The sequence below is a fragment of the Grammomys surdaster genome, unplaced genomic scaffold (assembly GCF_004785775.1).
Source record: "Grammomys surdaster isolate TR1022 unplaced genomic scaffold, NIH_TR_1.0 166, whole genome shotgun sequence".
In the NCBI taxonomy this organism is placed as follows: domain Eukaryota; kingdom Metazoa; phylum Chordata; class Mammalia; order Rodentia; family Muridae; genus Grammomys; species Grammomys surdaster.
Genome location: NW_021604614.1, coordinates 11,640,173 through 11,650,576, shown reverse-complemented (window position 1 = coordinate 11,650,576; position 10,404 = coordinate 11,640,173).

Sequence of the window (10,404 nt, the reverse complement as noted above, 5' to 3'; positions counted from 1 at the left end):
CTCTCTCTCTCTCTCTCTCTCTCTCTCTCTCTCTCTCTCTCTCTCTCTCTTTCTCTCTCTCTCTCTTTTTGGTTTTTCGAGACAGAGTTTCTCTGTGTAGCCGTGGCTGTCCTGGAACTCACTCTGTAGACCAGGCTGGCCTTGAACTCAGAAATCTGCCTGCCTCTGCCTCCCAAGTGCTGGGATTAAAGGCGTGCGTGCCCCTTCTGCTATTCCCGAATCCTCCTTTACTCTCTCCAGGTAGCACTCAAGGTAACTACTCTCTGGGGTCACCCATGAGAGTGACCACTATTGGCAGAGAACTCACTCATGGCTTTGCAGAAATATTACCTGTGAGCTTCTCAAGCTGGCCAGTCATCAGGAGCACCCTTGAGACAAGGTAAGAATCTCTGTAGATACAGACAGAAAGTACATACGGACAGTGTTCAGTGAATACCAGTCTGGGGATCCCTTGAGCCTCAAAAGTTACCTTACTAGCTAGAAGCTTAATATCATCAATAAATTTATTTAAAACTTACTCTGATAGTGTTCCGTTCTACAACCTAGACTAGCCTTGAACATGCTACATAGCCCAGGCTGACCTCAAACCTACCACCCTCCCGCCTCAGCTTCCTGAGTGCTGAAGCTAAGATCACAGGTGTGTGCCACCACCACACCCCACTTAAATTTATGTTGACATTTACAAGGCCTACTGCACTAGCTGGCTGATCAGTCCTTTTGATTATGTACTTAGCAATCAAGCCAGTATACTCCAATGTATAACTTCATTCCACGCTTACAATCACTTGGTAAGGGAAGACCAGAAAACAATTCGTAATTATAACCTCCTGAGATGGAAGGAGCCAGGGGAAGGGAGGCCAGGGAGGCACCTTCAATGCACCTGTCTCTCCTCTAGGCAGAGAAGATCCCTGGAGGGTAGGGGTAGGGCCTCAATTATCACAGCATTCCTGGCACTTCGTATACTAGCAGGTGGCACCGGGCCCTAACTGGCTGCTGAGTGCATAGGGCCTAGAAGGACAAAGCTTCCCTTCTGGAAAGGCTGGGGCTGAGTTGAGCACTAATGGGTGGGCAGACTGGGGAAGAGGAAGCAATTCTGGGGAAGGAAACAAGAATGAGGCTTTACAGTAGTCTGACCAGCAAAAAGCTGCAGTTAGCAGGTGGCACTGGTGGGATTCATTCTGAACCACTCTGACTTTGAAGTTCACATTCCCGACATACTATACTGCCATACTCCCACGGAGGAAATGCCACCAGCACAAACACAGCCAGCACTCACTGCAGTGAGCAAACACTACTAGTCAGTGTTCCTTCTTCCCAAGTTCCCTTCCCCCTTTCCCTACTGCACAGCCGAAGTTGTGAGTGGCTTAGGTACAGACAGACATTTTGCTTGGTGTTAGCAGTTCAACAGCTCAGATTTGGGGGATGCAGCTACTCACGTGAAAAAAATCATCTTAGAACAAGAGGTGTTTGCCCTACAGATGCAGCCTCTGCACTGGGTTAGGAACCTAGAGCCTGCTTGGGAGCTGGTGCAGACCACTGTGAAAACGTGCTGCTCTGTTACTTTCCACTGAGTGTTTTAAACATGCGGGCTTCAGATTCAACAGAAGTCTTTACAATGCATCCCAGAAATCCTAAAATTTCTGGGGTTTTTAGGATTTTTTTTAAAGATTTATTTATTTATTTTATTTATGAGTACACTGTCGCTGTCTTCGGACACACCAGAAGAGGGCATCCAATCTCATTACGGATGGTTGTGAGCCACCATGTGGTTGCTGGGATTTGAACTCAGGACCTCTAGAAGAGCAGTCAGTGCTCTTAACCGCTGAGCCATCTCTCCAGCCCCGGTTTTTAGAATTTTTAAAGTCCTCAAATTTTTTTTCTGTCTTCAATGACAATGTAAATACAAGGTGACAGTGCAAAGTGACCTCTCTCTGAAATGTAGTCTGTAGCTAGCTGTAGTCTGGCTAGCAGGAGGAGGGGCTCAGGCTTGCTCTTTATAGATAATTAGGCCATGGTGCCAACTCCTTTGTCATTTAGATCCTGTGCCTGTTTAAATGCACAACTGGTGCTGTGACTGAGCAGATCGATAGAACTAGGGCAGTAGGAAAGAAGAAGGGACAGCCATGTGAGACACTGTGGGGAGGCAGAGGACTCTGCACATGATACCTGCCAAGGGCTGGCCTCTTATGTAAGCTCATCCTAGCTCAGAGTCTCCAATGGCATGAGCTATTAGTCTGCACAGCCGTTGTTTCTTTGTGGATGAACAGCAGCTGGAAGTACTCAGAATGAAGGAACATGCAGAATGTGTACGCAACGGCTTGACCAGGAGCTGCAGAGGAGCTGTGCTCTTAAGCACCACATCTGGAACCATCTGGATCACTGTATCTGGAGACGGGGTGCTCCCTGCAGTTAGGACGTCCCATAGCAAAGAACCACCCAGCCCTCAATAAGAACTGCAGGAGCCGAGGTGCAGCAGCTCTGCCCTGAGGCAAGGCCCTCTTCTCTAAGGATGTGAGGCTTCTGCTGCTCTCCTTGGGTTTTGCCAGCATGTGAGGGTTTATAGAGCTCACAGGAGGGACAACACCAGCCAGGCATGGTCTTTTTCTCATTGTAGAGAGCTCCTGACCTTGGGGAAAAAGGGCAGCCATCTTGCAACAAGCATTCAGAATGATCCTGTATAAACTTGTCTTGAATCTTCCACCCCTGGTAAGAAGTCTACAGAAGCCTCCATTCTGCTTTCTCTATGCTGGGACAACTCAACAGACACCTCCTTGTTCACCTAGGCTCACTGATAAACTTCACATTTATATGTGAGTGCTTGTGACTGTGAGTGTTCCTTCTTAGTTCTTGGCAAAAAGATTTCGTTTTTCTTGTCTAAACACTGAGATAACTTAAGAGAACTTAGGCCCTGCAAACAAGGCATCTCTATATTGTGGTTATGAAAGATATATATCTAAAGGAATCTTGTGGACACTCTAAAGTCTATACAGAGCTGACACAGGTCAACTCCAGGGGATACTGTATAAAGGCTTTAACATTAAGTCAGCACAGGAAATTCCGTGTTCAAGAAGACTGCTACCTTACAAAGACTGTAATCTTTGGAGGGTGTGGCAGGAGAATCAGAAGTTGGAGGCCTTCTTGGGCTATCAGATGTTCTAGGCTGATCTGGACAACTTAAGACTATCTGCAAAAATAATAAATAATAAAGAGCTGAGGCTAGGGGTCAGTGGTAGAGCACTTGCCCAGCAGACCTGAGATTCTGTATTCCAGACCAAGCACAGCAAAACAAAAGCCATCAAACAACAGACCCGCAACTCCTTATATTAAGCAGAAGAATGAAGGCATTCCAATGTAACATAGAAGATGTCACCAAAGACATTGCATTTCTTGAGGCTCTTAAAGGAATTCTTTTACGTGTTATCTTGAGAGTCCAGCATCCCCTTTGTGGGTGGCAGTATAAAGTTTTACAGTTCATTCTTTCCATAATGCAGCTTTTCTTTTAACTTTTTAACATTTACTCATTGTCATGAGCGCTTGAATGTCACAGTACAGTACAGTACTGTACAGTCAGAGGACATCCTAGGGGAGTTGGTTCTCTCCTTCCATCATTTAGGTTTTGGGGATGGAACTCAGGTTGCCAGGTTTGGCTGCAGGCACCTTTATCAACTCAGTCATTTTGCCAGCCCAATAAATCATTTTTCCTTAGTCTTAATGCCAGGAACTAGGTCACCATTTGGAATATGCAAAGGGCCAAACATTAAGATGACCCTTGTATAGCTCAGAGTGTAGAGGAGGCCGAACACCTCAGCACATACTAATTTATTTGAAAGAAATTTCTCGCAAAGGCTAAATGATACATACCCTATCTTTTCAGAGTAAAGACGTAGCCTCTTCATAAGCCTTTTTAAAAAATCTCAGACATCATATAGTATGGCAACTATAAAGTTATTCTATTGGCTGAGAAATATATTCAGATGTCATGTTTCTCTGCCAGTGTTAAAATATCAATAATTACATGAATATTTTGGTACTTTGCTTTTTAAAATTCTTAATTCCTTATGGACTAGTGCTATACTGGAATGATTAGGAAACAATATGCATTTACCTAAAGACTTACAAAGAAATTAAAATCTCAAAAGGAAAACCTGCCACCCACCTGTCTTTGTGGGTAACAGTTGAACAGTTCTGAACACTTGCTTTTTAAGCCCACTGGGGATGGTTAAATCAATATATTATGGGCACCAGATATGTTCAGTACACTTAAAAACTATAAATGCAAACCCTGTATAATACCTTGCCACTTAAGCAGACAGCTTCATACAGAGTAACTATATGTGAGGATCACAACACAGTTAAAAAAAAAAAAAAAAACACCAAACACTCTCACACTGACAGTAGAGCACTGGGATGAGGGTGGGGCCTCCTTGATTGTGGGCCCTGAGGCTACTGATAGGTCTCACACTACCTCACATCTGGCCTGTTTTATGAACCTTCTTGCTTGGCAAGAGCAGTCAAGGTGTTCTTAAGCTGACCAGCTCTCTCCATGTTGTACCTGTCCTAGGCCAGGTCTCATGTAGGAACCTTTGCAGACAGGTAACCACTGGTATTCTCCAAAAGACCCTTGGAAGTGACAAAAGGATGTTTCTCTGTATCCACTGCCTGGATGCAAAGGAAGGAGGGATGCAGGGAGAATTGGATAGAGGCGGGTCTCGAAGGCTCCCAGCTTACCAATAGTGCTGTCTGCATGAGTCACTCTGCTCATACTGTTCATGCTGTGGGAAGCCATTAGGAAACAACAGTACTTACTGGAGGGGGGGGGGGAGGTGTCTATAAACATATTCAGATCAGGTCACTCAAACAGGAATGGTTGTCACATGGATCCTCTAGTCATTCCATTCATCAGATGATAGCTACCTGGAAAGGCTGACATGTGACTGCCAAAAACCTGAAAAATATTCTATTCCTGGACCTAGCACATTGAGTGTTGATTCAGAAGCACACATATGACTGGAGTACAACTTTGTGTTTCTCCATGCCTTCACTGTCTCCCAAAACTGGACTGAGAGATAATAGTTTAAAGTGGAACTGTGTGCAGTGCCCTGACAGCATTTTGCAGAGACAGGACTCAAGTCTCTTGATGCCCCATTTTTGGATTGTGCACAAGAACTTCAACAATTAAAAATCTAGAGCTTTTGCCTAAACAGCTAGGCAGCTGTGAGACCTCCAGCCACTCCTTCAGCTACAGAGTTAGTGTGTGTGCGATAAACTCGTGTTCTGTCACCAGAAGCTATGCTGAAGGCATCAGTGACCTTTACTATTGTCTGAGAAGCCCATGTGGCTAGGGACAGTCAGACAGCAGTTCAAGTCCTCAGTTCCCAGCTCTGCAGGTAGAATATGTGGAGCCCCAAAAGCTGTTGGGCAAAGCTCACCATGATGTCCTAGAGCCAGTTAGTGGCATGCAGAGCTGCTCTGAGTCTCAACCATGGCAGAAACACAGAAGCACCCACAGAGACCATTCCTACCTAAGAAGGTCCTGCTCCGGCTGTTTTTCTGGCTTATTGTCCCACTCTTTAAAAGCACATCTCTGTGCTCCCATCAGTGAGGTCTAGCCTTGGTGTTCTCTTTGCTGGACTCCATAGCCTTTACACCAAGATAAAGTCTCAAAAACTGGCCTCAACCACTTGAAATTTTGTTTTACATTTATGCATTTGGGGTGTGTACACACAGTATGGTGGGTGTGTGGAGGTCAGAGGGTGATTTTTGGGGAGCTGGTTCTACTGTATAGGATTTAGGAATCAAAATCAGATCATCAGGTTTGGCAGCAAATGTCTGAACTCAGTTTCTGCAAAGTACCGCCCAGGTACTGCTAAGCTATCTCGCCAGTCTTTGACCCATTATTCATGGGAAGTATGCTTACTTTTAAGACTTGTTGCCAAGGGACTAACAGGATCTACTCCTTGGCCAAAGGATCACCTCTTCTTGCCCAGGGAAACAGGCAGGCTCACAAGCAAGTGTCTTCATGGCTGAAAGATGCTGTGCTCAGCTTCTGGGGGTTTCTGATCTGGTCATAGACTTCCAACCAAAAAAAAAAAGATGACATACTACAAAAGACACACTGACACACCTTGGAAAAGACAGGCAATATTGGTGATCTTGGCTACAGTCTTGTCTCGAAGGACATAACATTAACAGCAGCTTTCTTTATCCTTCCTATCAAATAAAAGGCTTTAGCACCTCTCAATGTGGATCTGTTATCTTGTCACTAGTCAGAGGGGAAAACTAACCCCTGTGCCTTCTGCCTCAGGTGATGTATGTGATGGCTGGAGAGAGTTCAAAAACTGCTTCTTTGATATCAGAGTGTAGCATGAGCTTAGCTTCTTACTTCATCACTAGAAAAATCAGGTTAGAACCCATGAGCACTCCCAGACTAATCACGCACAACAGAGACAACAAAATGGTCTCTTGTGAAGCCAGGGTCTTATGCATCCCCCACATGATATCAAAGTCGGATAGCACTTTTCAGTGTAATTCTTCACTTCTGGGTAAACTGTCGACCTTCAGATGGTCAGGCCCACAATTATCCTGGGAGCAGATGTACAATATCAAGATGAAAATGGACTTCCAGGCTCACAAACGCGAACTCAGCAAATGAGAAGGCAACAGCCACTACAATGGCCTAGGAAAGAATACCACAACGACGGGTCCCACGCAGAGTTAAACTTACTCTCCTCTAGGGCAGCCAAACACGAAACACAGATATAATCAATCCATAGAAACTAGGTATTTTGTCTTATAATGCCTTATCAAGGGTTTCTGTCCCTCCTAAGCACCAAGCCTCTTGGGTTTGTTCTCTTGTTTGGTGCTAACCAAAGGATTTCATTGCTCAATTTTGAGAATTTAGATAGAACAAAACAGTCAGCATCAAGGAGAAAATACACTCCCCTCTTCCTTTCCAGCCACAGGACACACAGCATGCACTTATCATTCTGAGAAGTAGTGAGTGGAAATAAGCATGCGGGGGTGCTCTTCACTCTCACTATCGTTTTGTCTGGTTCTAGAGACAGAGTGTAGTACCAGGTGACTTTGAACTCTGGGTTCTCCTGTTTCAGCCTGCTGAATGCTAGGATTGCAGGTATTCACCGCCATGCCTGCTTAACAAAGACATCTTTTAAGATAACTGAATGGTCATTTGTTGTCTCAGAAATAATACTTAAAATTACTTGTGGAATGTTTTCTCTTTAGTAATAAATCAATTCATTCATTCATTCATTCATTCATTCATTCATTCATTCATATGGGCTCTCTCTACAGAGCCCTGGCTGTGCTGAACTCACTATATATAAGACCAGACTGGCCTCAAAATCAAAGATCCACCCTCCCAAGTTCTGAGATTACAGGCTTATGCCACCATGCTCTGCTAACATCTGCTGCTCTTGCAGAGAATGGCATGGTGGCTCACAACCATCCAGAACTCCAGTTCCCGAGGATCCAAAGTTTAATTCCAGTAGCTTCATGACCATTCTGCTACATTTCAGTCCTTCGGGCTCCCAGGAACCTGCTCTGTTCACTGGTCATAGCCCGGAGTGTAACCCCAATTAGTGTACATACTAGGGAGTCTGGTCACTATTCTAATAGTAGCATAGTTTTTCCCATTGTTAGTCAGTTTATCAAGATTGGCATAGCACAAACATGTACTTCAAATCACAAAACCCCTGTGCTGTCTATAGTTTTATGTCAACTTGACACAAACTAGAGTCACTAGAGAAAAGAGAGCCTCAACTGAGAAACTGCCTCCATAAAATCTGGGCTTTTGGCAGGCCTGTAGGGCATTTTCTTAATTAGTGATTGATGTGGGAGGGCCCAGCAGGTAGGGCCACCCCTGGGCTGCTAGTCCTGGGTTCTATAAGTAAGCAGGCCGAGCAAGCCTGGGGAAGCAGGCCAGAGTGCAGCCCTCCTCCATGGCTTCTGCATGGTTGGAGGCTCCTGCCTCCAGGTTCCTGTCCTGCTTCAATTCTTGCCCTCACTGGTTTTGATGAGAACTGTTCTATGGAACTGTGAGTGAAATAAACCCTTTCCTCCCCACATTGCTCTTGGTCATGCTATTTCATCACAGCAATGCTAAGACAGCCGTTTCCATCCTCTCTTCATTTCACAGTGATCCTACTTTATAGTTTTGTTTTACTTCCTGGATATTTATTTAGAAACCATCCAGAAACACTGAACACAACTACTTTAGGTAGGTATGACTTGACTGTTTTGCTATGAAACTTGAACCATACTTGAATAATGAAATAAATAGAAGGTAGACTGCTGAGCAAGCACAAAAGCCATGTCTTTGCCATCTGTAATGTCCTCAGCTCAGGAAAGCACACCTTTACAACTTGCTGACTCTCAGAGAACTGGCACTACCTCATTTTTAGCAAGAATGGCTTCCTACTTCCTTCCTAGAAAAGGCAATTATCTTGACTAGATGCTTGTTACAGAAAAGCCAAGCCAGCGGAAGAAGTATCTAATACATTTCAAACATCACACTGACCATGGGAGCACTTTATCATCTCTAAGCCCCCAAAACCATGCAAAATGGGGTTCAAGTTAGCTCTGACATCAAGCAAATAAGCCAGTTTCTATCTTCCCAGGATTCAAGTAGGTGTCTAGGGATGTCAACATGTCCACAGCTGTAGAAGCTGGCGGTGAACACACAACAACAAACCCCCGCAGAGCTGGGAGGGAAACAAAGTCCTGGAATCCAGTAGCCACCAGAACTCTGGGAGACCCTCTATCAGACGCAGCCAGCCCTTCCAGCTCTGAGTCTCCATTCATGCTGCACTGGGAGGGAGCCTGATAGCAGAGCAGCCCCTTCTTTTCACTGCTGAAGTTCCCATCCTAATTCTGCTTCACATCACCACCAGGGACACTGTCTTCCTCTAAGTACTCGGTGTCCTTTTCCTTGCCCGGAATTACTCTAGAGCAATAAAATCGCTCCTGCATGGCAGACCTTCAAATGTCTGAAGAACCATTAGGACACAGAGGTCTGTCTTTCCCTGCCAAATGCTTCTGCGGGATGAAACATCAGAGCCTACCTAGCTGGTCTGGAACTTGCACTTGCAACATCTTCCGTATGTTCAGCACTGCAGGGTGCCTCACCACTGCCCTCAGAGTATATGAAGTTCAGAAGATAGTTAATCTTAGTTAATAAATGTGTCACCCAGTATGCATTAGGATCTATTTATGGCTGACCTTGTTTTTAGATAGAAAAAAAAAGCTCTGCATATCTTCTTGCCAGAAATATGAGAGAATGCTTTACAAGTATTTCTTAAAAGCATCGACATCATAATTAACGTCAGTCCTGCTGCAAACACATCCTGACAATTATTTAATGAGGTTAAAATCGATTTTCCAACATAGGACAGATGAGAGTTAAGAACCCAGAATGAGTGAGCTGTTCTAAACAAAGGATTCATGAGCTTCTTTGAAAAGAGTCAAGGTTGAAAGAAATGTCAAATTTCTAAAACACCAATTTGAGATGTTTAAGTGTGTTATCAGGGAAATTCTGGTCCATGCAAATCATTGTTCTATACTTTAAAATATAGCTAAACCAGGGCTGGGGCTAGAGCTCAGTAGATCCCTGCCTTCATCCTTCAACACTTCAGAGACAAACAGAAAAATCTAAACAAAACGGATTCATTATGCTACAGAGGAACAATCCAAACTATTTTAAGGCTTTTCTGTGATGGTATATATGTATACACATACGAAATAAAGACGCACACGTCTTAAAGCCTTTCTTCCAAACATATTAGAATATTCAGCCATTTTGGTGAACAGTTAGCTAAAGGGAAAACACGAAAAACTGGAGGTGAAAGTCACTTGGAATGCTAGCATCTAAAAATCCTTACAATTCAATGGCGATAGAATGCCAGGGAATTCTTGGCTGTGCAAATAAAATAATGCCAATGCTATTTAAATGAATTTCAAACTTAGTCTGTGATCCTGGTTTTAACTAACTTTCCTTCCTTTCTTCTTTTCTTTCTTTGACACAGGGTCTCACAGGGTCTAGCCTTGGGCTCGTCTGGAATTCTCTATGTAGTACAGGCGAGCCACTAACTCGGAGATCTACCGGCTTCTGTCTCCCGAGAGCAGAAATTTAAAAGGCGTGCGCCATCACGCCCGGCTGCTTTAACACTCCTAAGGATGTCTGCAAGCCTGTACTTTGTTATGAAACCGATCAGTTATGCCACCTGTCACAGAGCACGGTCCCATTTTTCTCCCCGGGTACCTCACTGTCATCAGTGGACTAGACCGTGGCAGCTAAAGATACTTGAGGCTTGACATTAGCCCGCAGGGCCGGGTCGAGCCCGAGGGAACCGCAACCCAGAGCTGCTGCCCGCTACCTGCGAGCGTGAC